The 16,395-nt window shown below is 42.1% G+C and overlaps 1 long non-coding RNA gene across 2 annotated transcripts; it reads left to right on the top strand.

Moving 5' to 3' along the window:
• The first annotated feature begins 4,805 nt into the window (after positions 1 to 4,805).
• On the top strand, positions 4,806 to 15,998 carry LOC123765308 (uncharacterized). 2 transcript variants are annotated; one of them, XR_006773702.2, is made up of 12 exons: positions 4,806 to 5,059; positions 6,965 to 7,005; positions 7,977 to 8,058; positions 9,140 to 9,248; positions 10,000 to 10,038; positions 11,456 to 11,507; positions 11,679 to 11,751; positions 12,939 to 13,013; positions 13,625 to 13,728; positions 14,090 to 14,131; positions 14,398 to 14,454; positions 15,858 to 15,998. It is a non-coding gene; the product is annotated as an uncharacterized lncRNA (long non-coding RNA). The 2 variants fall into 2 exon arrangements; XR_011230907.1 differs by lacking the exon at positions 6,965 to 7,005.
• Positions 15,999 to 16,395: the final 397 nt, after the last annotated feature.

Here is a 16,395-nt window from a genome sequence, read left to right as displayed (position 1 = left end):
ACAACACAAGTATTGTATGGCAACCGACCCATACAACAGGGGACTACCGCCATCTATTGACTGAAAGAGCAACTAAATACAGTAGCAGGCTAGTAGAATATTTACCCGAATTTACCTGAGGGCCATGTAAGACTTTAGTGGCTCCTCGACGAGGACAGGAAGTCAGCGGCTTGTCAAAGTTCACCCCATTTCTCCTGGTGATCATATTTAAGCTGGGTTTTAAAGTTTAACGGATTTTTTTTGGTGTAAGTTGGTCAACAAGTTTGAATTTCAAGTTTTTGAATTTTGATTTTTTTTTTTAACAAACAGCATTGTTTAAAATAGTAAGACATGGGTTGACATTTAGGGGTAAGGTAGGCTACATGGAGTTAATTAGCTAGTACTTAGTTTTACTCTTAAACTAGATAAGAGAGAGTTAGTTTAGTTCATTTATTATGGACCCCATACCTATCTTGTGGGCGGTAGTGGAAATTGAAATTGAAATAAGTTTATTGAGGTAAAATACACACAAAGGGATGAGGTAGCTCAAGCTATTCTCACCCCATTCAGTACAACGTGTTAATATATACATAGACACACATCACAAACAATAAACATATTACCAAACAAGGGTTACAGAGGCACATAATGGGCTCAGGGACTGAACCCCACAATTCATTTAGCTAAGCAAGTTACAATCTTGATGAACTAGTTACAAAATTCAATATAAGTCGTCACATCAACAATGGGTTCGAGATCGACCTCAAGTACAGGTTCTAAATTAAGCAACTGACATATGTGGAGAGCTAGTGTCACAATTGATATGTTTGTCCTGCACACCGCCCCCCATCCAGTGGGCAACGGTGGATAGGTTACACCGCCCCCCCCATCCAGTGGGCAGCGGTGGATAGGTTACACCGCCCCCCATCCAGTGGGCAGCGGTGGATAGGTTACACCGCCCCCCCATCCAGTGGGCAGCGGTGGATAGGTTACACCGCCCCCATCCAGTGGGCAGCGGTGGATAGGTTACACCGCCCCCCCATCCAGTGGGCAGCGGTGGATAGGTTACACCGCCCCCCCATCCAGTGGGCAGCGGTGGATAGGTTACACCGCCCCCCCCCATCCAGTGGGCAGCGGTGGATAGGTTACACCGCCCCCCCATCCAGTGGGCAGCGGTGGATAGGTTACACCGACCCCCATCCAGTGGGCAGCGGTGGATAGGTTACACCGCCCCCCATCCAGTGGGCAGCGGTGGATAGGTTACACCGCCCTCCATCCAGTGGGCAGCGGTGGATAGGTTACACCGCCCCCCATCCAGTGGGCAGCGGTGGATAGGTTACACCGCCCCCCATCCAGTGGGCAGCGGTGGATAGGTTACACCGCCCCCCCATCCAGTGGGCAGCGGTGGATAGGTTACACCGCCCCCCATCCAGTGGGCAGCGGTGGATAGGTTACACCGCCCCCCATCCAGTGGGCAGCGGTGGATAGGTTACACCGCCCCCCATCCAGTGGGCAGCGGTGGATAGGTTACACCGCCCCCCATCCAGTGGGCAGCGGTGGATAGGTTACACCGCCCCCCATCCAGTGGGCAGCGGTGGATAGGTTACACCGCCCCCCATCCAGTGGGCAGCGGTGGATAGGTTACAATCACTTAGTTACTACCTACAGTTAGCAAACTGGGGATATTTGGCTAAAATTTCTGGTAGCAGATCATTTTGAATGAAATATTTACACATCGTTGGAACATTGGTTATAGAATTGTCTCTAAATTCACGTATCTTTTCGCACTCCATCACATAGTGACAGAGGGTGTGCGAATAATTTTGTTGACACAGTTTACATTTGGTCAGGTCTACATCAGCAGATAATGAGAATTCCCAGAGATACTTGTAACCGAGTCTAAGCCGAGCAGTAGTAACATCTAGAAGTCTGCTGATTTTATTGGATGAACCATAGATGTGTGGCTCCTCTTGCATGATAGTATGATGATAGATGGAATTACTGGTGTCAATTTCACTTTGCCTCAGATCTACAAGTTCTTGTTGAAGTTCTCGGTGTACAGCTGCTCTCAGATTGCTCATTGACAATCCAAGGTTACACTCAACGGCTCCTTTAAAGGCAGATTCTTTGGCTAACTTATCAGCTCTATCATGCATTCGGAGGCCAACATGAGATGGAGACCACATGAAATGGACTCTGTTACCATCCTTAATAATTTATTGTATTTGTGTCTAGCTTCGGACACGAGCATGTTACAGTTATGTCTTAAAGAGTTGAGAGCATTTAAGGATGATAAGGAGTCACTTACAATTAATGTATCAAGTTTTGAGACTTGTACACATTTCAGTGCAAGGATCAAGGCAAATAGTTCAGTCTGAAGGGTAGAGGCCCAATTGTTTATACGGACTCCCCACTCAAAGTACAAGCCATCGCCCATTGTCAGGACAACTGCACTTCCAGCTGCACCCGAGGTTATATAAATAACGAATACTTAACGAACATTAGATAACGTTATCAAAACAAAACACTAAAACCAATGCGAAAAGAAGAAAACTCAACCTTCATTTAAACCTTTGACCCAAATATCACAGTAACAAGGTTATCGCGAATAACGCAATTCAGTTACGTGCTCACCTTAGCCCGTGCTACATGAAGTACATATAGATCTTTGTAAGGACTCGACTTCCCTCTTTACCATAAATCTTTGTGTCATCTGCAAATTTGATGATGTGGTTTCTCATTTATGTTATTGATGTATGTGACAAAGAGGATTGGCCCCAAAATGGACCCCTGTGGGACCCCATTTAGATCATATCTCCGATTAGATTCATTCCCATTTAGCACGACCCTTTGTGTTCTTTCTTTCAACCTGTTTTATCCATTCTAGTGTTCTACCGTTTATTTCATGTCCCTGTAGTCTCTTTGCTAGTCTTACACCTTATTTCATGTCCCTGTAGTCTCTTTGCTAGTCTTACACCTTATCGAAGGCTTTGGACAAATCTATTTATACTACATCCACGGGAAGTCCCACGTCTGAGAAGGTGGTGGTCTGTAAGGCAGGTGTGTAAGGCAGGTGTGTAAGGCAGGTTTGTAAGGCAGGTGTGTAAGGCAGGTGTGTAAGGCAGGTGTGTAAGGCAGGTTTGTAAGGCAGGTGTGTAAGGCAGGTGTGTAAGGCAGGTGTGTAAGGCAGGTGTGTAAGGCAGGTTTGTAAGGCAGGTGTGTAAGGCAGGTGTGTAAGGCAGGTGTGTAAGGCAGGTGTGTAAGGCAGGTGTGTAAGGCAGGTGTGTAAGGCAAGATCTACTTGTGACAAAACTATGTTGTGCTCAAGATTATAACCTTTTGTTGAATTGTGTGAATCTCTCCTGCTAATTGTCTATACCAAGTCATAACAGTAATTGTGTGAATGTCTCCTGCTAATTGTCTATACCAAGTCATAACAGCATTTGTGTGTACATGTGATACTACTTGTGTAAAGGAGGAAATGTATATGTTTATCTCACACAATGTTCGGTGATGTGTTTATTGTTTGTGATGTGTGTCTATGTATGTATTAACACGATGTACTGAACGGGCTGAGAATAGCTTGAGATACCTCATCCCTGTGTGTATTTAGTATTTATATATATGGAAGCTGATCAGAATTACATTTCACATTTGTAAATGCACATTAATGACACTATGTAAAAGACACATCGAACACTTTATGTAGGGCATACGTAAATCTGTGTATCTATGTATTTACGTATGTAGGTTAGCTTAGCATTTTAAAAGCACCGAACCACCTTCTGTGGTTGATTGTTCAATAAACCCTTGAACTATATGTTTAACACATCTCTAACCCTGTCCATGGAGGACAGAAGAAAATGTATATATGCTGGTTAGCATTGTAAATGTGTGGCCACGTCTGTGGTAGAAAATAATAATAATAATAATAAAAAGTGCCTTTATGAGTTTGGATTGTATTGCTTTCGAGTCTTTTAATGTGTCAAAGGTCTTTGTGATCATGTAGTAGGTAATGGGAATATCCATTAATTCATTCTCTTCACCTTCTTCAAACACTTGTGTGGGGTAATTGGATGTCCTCTGACCTCTCTAGTGTGAACTCTGCTTATAAAGTATTCATACAGAGTGGTTGCTACCTCTTTATCAGCTATTATAACTTGTCTCATCTTGTATGCGTCCTACCGAGTCCTTACTTTTGGTTGAAATTCTTATATAGGATAATAAAGAAAGAAATTGAACTGAATTAGCATAGAATATTTCTTAATGCTTCGGGCAAGTTTCCTTTCGTAGTTTCTTTTGGGTGTTCGTCCTGATTATGTCGCCCGTGATGACTATCTCCCTCAGTTACACCCAACGCACAATTTACACGTATTAATATTGCCCAAACGACCTACAGCAGCCCATAAATATGTAATAAAATTCAACCCTCGCGCGGGTAAACGGCTTTTGAAGAAAAACAAATGAGCGAATCAGTGCGATTATCCACACACAAATACAAATAAAAAACTATAACTTTTTTGTGTAGTATAGTATATATATTTTAGTATAAATATAGTAACATGATATATATATATATATAAAGTATAGTTATATATATAGTATAGTGATATATATGCATATAATATATATATTTCACTATATATCTATATATCTATTTATATACTTGACTACATATATGTGCATTACTTTTTGCGACAATTTTTCGATCAAAATACTATAAAAAAAATAAAAACATAATTTAAAAACGTATAATCACGGATAAAATGTGTATATAAAGCCGTAGTTAGAGAGCTGTGATGTATATAATATAGCGGAGGAGGCTGCGTGGGGCGGCCATGACACTCACGCCGTCCACTCTACCGGGGCCCTCACCCGCCACCTGACGTGTGGCCCGCTGCTCCTGGGCCACCCTAGGGGCCACCGGGGCCCTCACCCGCCTCCTGACGTGTGGCCCGCTGCTCCTGGGCCACCCTAGGGGCCACCGGGGCCCTCACCCGCCTCCTGACGTGTGGCCCTCGCTATGGGGCCCCTGCTGCTGCGGCCTGGCCTCGTGGGGCCCCCTTGTGGTCCTTGTGTGGTGAGTTACTGTACTGGGGGCCATGCTGGGGGCCTGGGGTGGTGGTGGAGGACAGTACTGGGGGCCTGGGGTGGTGGTGGACAGTACTGGGGGCCATGCTGGGGGCCTGGGGTGGTGGTGGACAGTACTGGGGGCCTGGGGTGGACAGTACTGGGGGCCATGCTGGGGGCCGGGGGTGGTGGTGGACAGTACTGGGGGCCATGCTGGGGGCCGGGGGTGGTGGTGGAGGACAGTACTGGGGGCCTGGGGTGGTGGTGGACAGTACTGGGGGCCATGCTGGGGGCCTGGGGTGGTGGTGGAGGACAGTACTGGGGGCCTGGGGTGGTGGTGGACAGTACTGGGGGCCATGCTGGGGGCCTGGGGTGGTGGTGGACAGTACTGGGGGCCTGGGGTGGACAGTACTGGGGGCCATGCTGGGGGCCGGGGGTGGTGGTGGACAGTACTGGGGGCCATGCTGGGGGCCGGGGGTGGTGGACAGTACTGGGGGCCATGCTGGGGGCCTGGGGTGGTGGTGGACAGTACTGGGGGCCATGTTGGGGGCCTGGGGTGGTGGTGGACAGTACTGGGGGCCATGCTGGGGGCCTGGGGTGGTGGTGGACAGTACTGGGGGCCATGCTGGGGGCCTGGGGTGGACAGTACTGGGGGCCATGCTGGGGGCCTGGGGTGGTGGTGGACAGTACTGGGGGACAGTACTGGGGGCCATGCTGGGGGCCTGGGGTGGTGGTGGACAGTACTGGGGGCCTGGGGTGGTGGTGGACAGTACTGGGGGCCATGCTGGGGGCCTGGGGTGGACAGTACTGGGGGCCATGCTGGGGGCCGGAGGTGGTGGTGGACAGTACTGGGGGCCATGCTGGGGGCCGGGGGTGGTGGACAGTACTGGGGGCCATGCTGGGGGCCTGGGGTGGTGGTGGACAGTACTGGGGGCCTGGGGTGGTGGTGGACAGTACTGGGGGCCATGCTGGGGGCCTGGGGTGGTGGTGGACAGTACTGGGGGCCATGCTGGGGGCCTGGGGTGGTGGTGGACAGTACTGGGGGCCATGCTGGGGGCCTGGGGTGGTGGTGGACAGTACTGGGGGCCATGCTGGGGGCCTGGGGTGGTGGTGGACAGTACTGGGGGCCGTGCTGGTGGCCGGGGGTGACGGACAGTATTAGGGGCCGTGCTGGTGGCCGGGGGTGACGGACAGTATTAGGGGCCGGGGGTGATGGACAGTATTAGGGGCCGTGCTGGTGGCCGGGGGTGACGGACAGTATTAGGGGCCGGGGGTGACGGACAGTATTAGGGGCCGTGCTGGTGGCCGGGGGTGACGGACAGTATTAGGGGCCGTGCTGGTGGCCGGGGGTGACGGACAGTATTAGGGGCCGTGCTGGTGGCCGGGGGTGATGGACAGTATTAGGGGCCGTGCTGGTGGCCGGGGGTGACGGACAGTATTAGGGGCCGTGCTGGTGGCCGGGGGTGACGGACAGTATTAGGGGCCGTGCTGGTGGCCGGGGGTGACGGACAGTATTAGGGGCCGTGCTGGTGGCCGGGGGTGACGGACAGTATTAGGGGCCGTGCTGGTGGCCGGGGGTGACGGACAGTATTAGGGGCCGTGCTGGTGGCCGGGGGTGACGGACAGTATTAGGGGCCGTGCTGGTGGCCGGGGGTGACGGACAGTATTAGGGGCCGTGCTGGTGGCCGGGGGTGACGGACAGTATTAGGGGCCGTGCTGGTGGCCGGGGGTGACGGACAGTATTGGGGGCCGGGGGTGGCGGACAGTATTGGGGGCTGGGGGGGGGGTGGTGGTGGACAGTATTGGGGGCCGTGCTGGTGGCCGGGGGTGACGGACAGTATTAGGGGCCATGCTGGTGGCCGGGGGTGCGAGTCTTGAATGTGGTGTCCCCCCCTAACTCTTCTGTCGTCAACAGGTGGTGGTCAAGCTGGCTGAATGGTTTCAACATTTTAAATGGTAAGAAATGCTTGTATTTTAGATAAATGGGAGGCTTGTTAATTTATGGCTAATTTTTTTGGAAAAAGTAATTGGATATTTTTAAATATTTAGTTTAATGCTGTACTTTTGCATTATTACTGTAGGTCAATGGTATTGTGCTGGCGGGTTTACTGCAATGCTGCAAAATGGTCGCCACTTTAACAAATATTTTAATTTTGGATGCTCCTCGCAAAATTTCTTTCCAGTGTCCTGACAATTTTTTTTTACATCTTTCATTTAGATATCAAATTGTTGGCAATGTAAATGTGCACATTTTAAAACTAGTCGCATAATAATAGCACGTTAGAATTTTAACATTTTTGACCAAAAATGCTTATCTTTTAAAGTGTTCTGATGTCAAATTTCATGTTGCATGTTTCATTATGGTATCAAATTGTGCGCACTCTAAAGGCACTCATTTTGAAACTATCTCGAAATCGATCAGATAAAAAACAAATATTTTTGCATTGGACGCTACTAAGAGGAAAAGTGGATGCAGGCTGTGTTAAAAGCTAGCGATAGTGTTAAAATTCCGTGCTTGCCTAAAGTGAGGCCTTGTGTGATCTGGTGCATTAAGTTTGCTTAATAGTATATTATCAAATGTTATTTGACCTTGTTTACCAAACAGTGTGAATTTATAGCATTACCCACTGTAGGTTACGTAATCATAAGACTTGGTGTTTGTAGTAACTTGTTCAATGTTCACTTTCTCCCCCTGTTTTACTTTAATGTATAAATGGAATACAGTACAATGCCTGTACATTTTGTTAGGCCTTGTTGGTAAAATGGCTAGTAATTAGTATTGGCCAGATGCTGTGCACGCCAAGTATATGATGACCCTTATCTTATAACTGACTGCTGATGTATAGTTACGGATCTCTGAGGCGTTGACTTTAAATCTTTTTATTACTGGGATTTGTGTTGGATTTAAAGATTCTTCAAAATTTCAGATTGAAGGTTGAAGACAATGTTTCAAGAGTTTTCAAAGTTTACCACTTTGAAAGTCAACACAGGCAGTTGCAATGAAATTGGGTAAGTTTATTAAAATTATGTAAATTTAAGGTGCTTAATTTGGCTCCACCTTCTACTAAAATATTTTGAATGTACTGTATTTGTAAATACTCTAGTAATTCACTAACTGTTTATAGTTGACAAAATTAACAATCATTTGATTTCATTAAATTTAACCATAAATTAACTAATTGATCAGTTATTTTATGTACTGTAAAGTGCAAATTTAGATAGCCAGTGGTGTTTGGTCATTGAATATTTCATACCAGTAAACACTTCGCTCTCCTGGCAGTAGGTAAAAAAAAAAAAAAAAAAAAATGCTCCTGGCGATGTGGATGCTAGAGCGGCGACACTGAAATGTGTGTCCTCTTTTTCGGTGTTCTGACCTTAATTTTCAATGTACGTCTTTCATTTTGGTATCAATTTGTTTGCAATAGAACGCTCTAGAGGAACATTCGTGTAAAATGTCAGTCGTGAAACCTGTACGAAATACACTTATCGTTAGACGTGTCAAACAGCATGGAGATGTTCCTACGCTTTTCAGGTTTGTCAACTAGTTTTGTTCTACATCGTTCATTTTGGTATCACTGTGATCGCAATAAAACTCCCTACACGGACATGTGCTTATAAAGTCCAAATCTTGTTGCCCCACCCACAACCACGTGGGAGGTCACCGAAGTGTTACCCGTTAGCGGCTACACCCATACTCTTTTTGTACTTTTTTTTTTTTTTTTTTTTTTACTCTTTTCGGTGTTTTGGCCTTAATTTTCGTGTTTTCATTTTGGTATCAAATTGTGCGCAATATAAAGGCGTGTATTTTAAAACTAGTCCCATAATAATAGAGCAATAACTGGAATTTTAACAAATATTTTAAAATGGTTGACGCATCGACTAAGTCAAGAGGACTAAATTGTTCGGGTAGTCGGTGTTAATGGGCTATTGTAGTGCTACTGAATGTCTAATATGATGATTTTCGGATGAGTCTGCTGAAGATATAATCGTCACATATCTGTTATGTCGAATGACTTCCTGTCTGAATAATTCCCGTTAACTTTGTAAATTGATAGTATTGATTTCCTGCTAATTGTAGCATACTTTGCAGATTTGACAAGCGTTGTCTGCTGCCTCAGTTCTGGGAACTAAACACTGCCTCTACATTCAGATAAAAGAACTGCCAAAGAATTTGTATGAGAATGCTGTTAGCCTCTTGGGTGAGTGTTTTAATTTATTAAAATTTTAAATTCTAAATTTCTAAAATTAATGTAATAAACAATTATGTTAATAATGTTACAATTTACAATGTTAAATATACAACTTGATGTTGGTTACAAAATTTAACTTTAGATCTTGACCAACAATTTACCAGTTGTATACCACAGAATATTAATATCTAGTTGTATAGAGAAGTTTGTTTTAAAAGGTAACCAACTTGAAATATTTCTTTAAAAATTAAATGTATAGTATTTGTATTCAGTCCGTTAGTATTAAACCAATTTTTTTTTTTACTCTAACTTTGAAAATCGATGGTAGTCCTTCAATTAGGGGAAGTGTATAGGTTCAGCTGTTAATGGGCTGGAGTGAGCAGTATGTAGCAGAGTTCAGACAGATGTGTTGGTCAGTCCTCCAATCTTGTAAATCCAAGTACAATATTGAGGTAATGTAGTTGCTGGTACATTGTTGTACAATAGATGGCTTCAGCCTGCAAGTTACATTGTGGTACATAAGAACAAAGGCAACTGCAGAAGGCCTATTGGCCCATACGAGGCAGCTCCTATTTATACACACCCAATCCCACTCGTGTACATGTCCATTACTTAATCTTTTATGATGATAATTTCGGATGAGTCTCAGTAAGATGTTCGTCACTATCAGTATGTTGAATCAACCATGTCTGAAGTATTCAGTGCCAATGTTAGTTTTATTTAATCTGTTGCTTTTCCTAATTGTTTTGTTTCCTTGCAGGTGGGGCATGATGGTGGGTGGCACCTGTAGTTCATAATGGTGAGTTTACTAATTTGTTATACAATTTTATATTGCTATGCCTGCTTTGACTAAATGCCTCATGTGGAATACTGGTGGATGCAGTAGTATGTTTCTAGGGTCATTGTACCCAGTTACCATAACACTTCAGTGCAGCTGAAGACATTTTTCGTTCTCTACCTATGCATTCAAACCATAATTTGTACCTATAGGCACTATAGATAGTTTAGTATTACAGATAATACTGTATTCTGTTGAGTAAAAGATGCCCAAAGCCTTTACCTTGCTACTGTAATGAGTGCAGGAAACTGCTGGCCAGGCTGCATATTGGCAAGTAGCCTAATTATGTGGTACTTAACTGAACAAATGCATTGCCATGTCTGAACTACAATGCCCCACTCTTGTCCTTCATAAACTAGTCTTTTGGGATCGAAAAATTTAGACCCAAATTGATAACTGGCGAATCTGATGCCCCCCATCATTTTTTTCTAATGGCATTTAGGCTGTTGATTAATCGGTTAGTGCTAAATGTTTCCAGCTTGGTTCTTTATAAGAGGTGAATGTCGTTCTGGCTTAGAGATCACACTAACGTGATGCATCAGGGGGCGTTGTGTAAAAATCCTGGTTTGTGCCCGAGAGGCTATGGGATTCAGCAAGTTCAGTAGAACTACGGTTTCAACTTTTTTTACCCTGTCGTAGCTCTGTCGATTAAGGCAGCGTCTGGGATGCTCCCAGACGCAGGTTTGAATCCTCGTCACGGCCCTTGTGGATTTGTTCTTTCTGGCATATTTTAAATTGATCTGGCTAATATTTTTAATTTTATATATACGTAAATTAAGATCTTTGCAAATACCTCTAGTTTTAATTTGTCCCCTTTTTGTATTCTTTGTGGAATACTAAAAAATATAAAACTAAGGAATAACTCGCAAATTTCAGGAACTGAAATAGGGTTTAACCGAAGGAAACGGCAATGGGTTAGCCAAGGTTGAACTACACTAAATGGGTTACATGCACATGTGCCTTTGCTAAAATTTGACTTGATATAATTTCATGCAGGTGTAACCATCTGGACATTAAATTTATATATAATTGGTTATAATTTAGAAATAAGCCCGTTTTGTGTAAGTTAGTTACTGGGTCATTTTTAAATATTGTGGCCTATTTGAAAGCATAATGTTTTACTACTGACATTGTGGTGCGTCTAGGCCTATAGAAAGAGTAGATCTGCGCATAAGCACGTTCAAAAGAATGTGATTCATGCTTTACTAACAGCAACCAAGACCAGGCCAAGTACTGGTTAATGTTTCCTCGACCTGTCCCCACGGGTTTTCCTGTAGATCCGTGGGTTGACAGTGGTGACAAATTAAGGTGCTGGGGGGGGGATGACTTGTGGCAAGGAAGTTTAGGATGTATAAAGTAATAGGCTTTCTTATTGCAGAATGTACATGGACTGGGCTGTAATGGTGTGGACCACAGGTTTTGGTACAAAGGTGAGTTTTAACTTCATTAGGCTTTAAAACTAATTAAAACAAGACATGATGATTCTACTTATTACCTACATTATTTGACATTCATGATAAAATGAGTAACTGAGGTAGTCTTTAATGTAGTAAATGATTTTATAAGATTGTTTAGGTGGTTAATTTAATTTTACTCAACAGCTGGATGATGTCAAGATTGGGGAAAACTCGTGGAAGTGCACTGGATTACTTGTTTAGAAAGACATTAAATGAGGTTTGTTGAATACTACATATGAGTGAATCTGCTTTGCAATAGGCAAGTGTTGGGATAATGGTACAAGTGTTTTGCTATTGTTAAATTATAGCAGCACTACAGTAAAGGCCAAAGGAATTTATTTCCCTGTACATAGCTGTTTTGTCCAAATTGATGAAGAATAAGCCATTGCACATTTTGTCCAAATAATGTGCAATGGCTTATTCTTCATCCAAGCAAAAGTAAAAAGTAATCCTTTCAACAGACGCCTTAAAATGTTGGCTGCACAAGATTTGTAACTGACAACCCAACATATACAGCCTGGTAGTAAAGGCCTTTCTCAATTTGCTTTCATATGATGATTGTCTAGTTTTGTTGCCATGTCTGCTATATTAAATCCTGCAAGTGGTATTCTATACTATATATGTATCCAGACAGATCATTTATTTTAGATCAACGCTTAGCATATTAATTCTATGGAAGCATTGGCCTATAAAAGGTTGTATTGGTAAGAATAGGTTGCCACTGGAATAACCGACAATTTTCTGTTCTTTTCTGTGGTGTTGCTTTGTCTTCACCACACTTGAGCAAGACTGGTGCTCTCCGTGGTGGTGTTGGAAGCACTAATTGCTCTCCTGGATGCCCTTTGGGTAGATTTGGCCACACTTTTGCTAGAATAACACTTCAAACTAGTAGATTTCCACTAAAGTGTTTTATCCCAGTATATAGCAGACATGAGTAAATTAATAACGACCGTCTGTGTACGTTACTCGGTATTGTGGCATCGTTACCACAAGTGGTATTGGGTGGGAGGGTTTGCTGCTACAAAATATTTGCCTTGTAAAATTCCTTGCTAGCCTAAAATGAGGCGGTGTAATCTAGTTACAAAGCACTGCAAATTTAGAGCATTACCCACTAGGTTAAGTAATGTTTATAAGACTGTATGTGTGATGTTCCATTTTCACTCCACCATCCTCCCCCGCCCCCTTGTTGTACTGTATATATTAATGGAATAAAAGACCTGTAGTTTTGTTCAGGTAAAGTGGGTAGTAATTAGTATTGGCCAGGTGCTGTGCACGCCAAGATAGTATGATGACCCTTATCTTATAACTGACTGCTGATGTATAGTTACGGATCTCTGAGGAGTTGACTTGGCTAACTTTATCACTAGGAATTTTTTGTTGTATTTAAAGATTTTCACATTTCAGATCGGAGATGGCAACTCTTTTTAAGTTTTGGAAGTTTACCGCTTTAGTAAAACACAGCAGTTGCAATGAAATTGGGTAAGTTTTTTGTTAAATTTGAATTCATAAATATAATTGAAGGTGTCTAATTTGGCTCCACCTAAAACTTTTCTTAATGCACTGTATTAATGTTGTAAATACTGTACTCTAGTAATCCACTTCACATCTTTTCATAGTTAAACAAAATTTAACATTGATCTACTGGGACCCTTTCTTAAATAGGGAGTAGGAAGCTTTACTACTGCCTACTACTAAATAAGCAGTAGCAAGTTTTTAGTATGGCATTTTCTTTTAATTATATTAAGACGATAAGATAGCTGCTTTCAAGTGCCTTGTTAGGAATATGCTAGATTGCTATTGTGGTGGTGGTTGGGAATGAATAAATTGAATTGACATAATTTAAATTGACTAATTTATTGTGAATGTTTGGAAATTAATTGCCCAATTATGTTTCGACACTGAATAATTTAGACTAGTGTAATGGGCTAGTGCAGGGCTACTGAATGTCTAATATGATGATTTTCGGATGAGTCTGCTGAAGATATAATCGTCACATATCTGTTATGTCGAATGACTTCCTGTCTGAATCATTCCCATTAACTTTTAAATTGTTAGTATTGATTTCCTGCTAATTGTAGCATACTTTGCAGACTTTGACAAGTGTTTAGTCTGCTGCCTCAGTCCTGGTGAACTGAACACTCTGCCTCTACATTCACATAAAAGAACTGCCAAAGAATTCATGTTAGCCTCTTGGGTGAGTTTAATTTAAATTTAAATTATAATTTAAGAAACTTAAATTATTAAATATAATGTAATAAACAATTGGCAGTGTTTGGCAATTGCCTTTACCTGAACTGCAGCCTTCCAATCCTGTAAATCTTCAGTATGTTATTGAGGTAAATTGGCCGATACATTGTTGTACAACTGATTGCTTCAGCCTGCAAGTTAGATATTTGTGGTACTTTACTCAATCTTTTATGATGATAATTTCGGATGAGTCTCAGTAAGATGTTCGTCACTATCAGTATGTTGAATCAACCATGTCTGAAGTATTCAGTGCCAATGTTAGTTTTATTTAATCTGTTGCTTTTCCTAATTGTTTTATTTCCTTCCAGGTGGGGCATGATGGTGGGTGGCACCTGTAGTTCATAATGAAGGCGAGTTGATTTATTGTACAGTTAACTAATATTACAAAAACTAAATTTTTTTTTTAAATGGCTGTAGTCATGTGGCATACAGCTGGGGGCAGAAGTCTGCTTCTAGGGTCATTGTACCAATTACACTCGAGTATAAAATAAGACGTGATGATTCTACTTATTACCTACATTATTTGATGTACATGAAAAAATTAGTAACTGAGGTGGTCTTTAATGCAATAAATTAATTATCAAGTTTTCAGTCATTAATTGATTTTTATCAACAGCTGGGTGTTGTCAAGATTGAAATGTTCCTGGAAGTCTGCTGCAACATTAAATGAAAGGTTTGTTGAATACTGTACATTTATGCATAGTGAATCTGCTTTGCAATAGGAAAGTGTTGGGATGAAGATAGTGACAACGTTATTACTGTAGTGTGAAAGTGTAGCACTCCAATTGGAGCAAATAATTTCCCAGAATAAGATTGGTGTAAATAACCAACCATTGTTCAGTTTTGAGTATTTCATGGTAGGAGAGTTACTATTGTAGTAATTGCCAGAGGCCAGATTCACGAAAGCACTTGCGAATCTGTACATCTTCTCAATCTTTGGTGGCTTTGTTTACAATTATTAAACAGTTGATGAGCTCCGAAGCACCAGGAGGATGTTTGTAACAATAAGTTAAATGGCAAGTTTCCATGCTTGTGAACTGTAATAAATGTAACCAAAGCCGTCAAAGATGAGGAAAGATGTACACGATCGTAAGTGCTTTTGTGAATCTGGCCCCAGATTTTGGGTAGAAATTGGTGAAATGTTTAGAGTTAGAGAACCATTTATGAACTAAGTCTTATTTTTAGATTTTACCAAATCTTTTGGCTATAATAAAAACATTATATACATTTATTAGGAGCTACATAGACTATATGGCTTGGTGCTTTTTGATAATTGGTCACATGTTAGGAATAGTACTACTTTACATAAATATAAAAGCTAGGGGAAAGGATTAAACAAGCATTTACCCATCTGCTTGCAAAGCTGTAAATGTAAATGCCAAACTGCTCCGAAGCACTACAACTTAGGACCGTTGGGGATTGAACGCAGTAAAATGGTTGGGCACCATTCCGTTCCCCTGTTCAATCGCATACCCTTATCCCGACCCTCTTCCAAGTGCTATAGTCGTAATGGCATGTCACTTCCCTGATAATTACCTTCCCTCTGAAGCACTAGGAGGCTTTTTATACCATGTGATTTAAAGTTTTCACTGTAAATGCTTGTTAAATACTGGTTCAGGTCTATTTTATTTAGCTTCAAAATGTGGCTGCATCATGGACTTGGAAAAACAGTGTATAGTTGCCCTGATAAGCTTTTTTAGGCACTTAAATTAAGGTGAATTAGTTGCTGCTGCTGCTACTTTTTAAGTTTTTAATCACGTAAGCGAGCCTGAAAAATGCAGTATGCAGCTAATAATTTACCAATCTACTTGCAAAGCTGTAAATCTCTTGCTTTTATATTTGCTAAACTGATCCAAAGCACTACCTCTTGTACGGTCGGGAATTGAAAACCGCCAAAGTGGTTGGGCACCATTCCTTTAAGCCTGTAAATGCCTTAGACATGCAGTGTCTGCAAAAATGATGATAATTTATACTTTCGTTCTCCTGAACTTATTGATGAATTCATTCCCTGATGATCTTTTAAAGTTCTTGTAAATACTGTTATGTGTGCCGTGTCTGAAGTGTTTCCTTCCATAGGTTTGGCTGCTGGACCTCGCCCCTTCACTCCCTGCCCAAGTTGCCTGCAAGTCTTCATAAGGCAGTATTGCCCTACTGGAAGAGCTGAATGCACAAGATTATGATTGTATATATATATATCTTAATAAATTATCTTTTTAACATATAATTTATTAAGCCTACTGTAACTATTAAGCCCTCCAGTATATAAAGATTTTCCTAAACTACATGGCAGTTTAATTTCTGCAATAACATATACCTGGCAGTCATTGCACTAGTATGTAATAATGCTAACTTGACTAGGAATGGGTTTGCTAATGCAGAAAGATCTTCATAAATATAGACTAGAAAATATAATTTGTCTGGTCATTTCTTCAACAGTTTGAAATGTACTCAACCTTTAAATTATTCCACCTTAGTGATTGGAGGAATGTATTTGCAATTTTCTTCTAAGGTTTGTCTGCACCAGTCTTGACCAGTGTCTTGCAGATACTAATACAGCAAAAGCCTAAGGAATTTATTACCTTGTACATAGCTATTTGGACAAAACGTGTATGGT

Source organism: Procambarus clarkii, chromosome 5 (assembly GCF_040958095.1).
Source record: "Procambarus clarkii isolate CNS0578487 chromosome 5, FALCON_Pclarkii_2.0, whole genome shotgun sequence".
NCBI lineage: Eukaryota > Metazoa > Arthropoda > Malacostraca > Decapoda > Cambaridae > Procambarus > Procambarus clarkii.
This window is presented reverse-complemented; position numbering and strand designations above follow the sequence as displayed.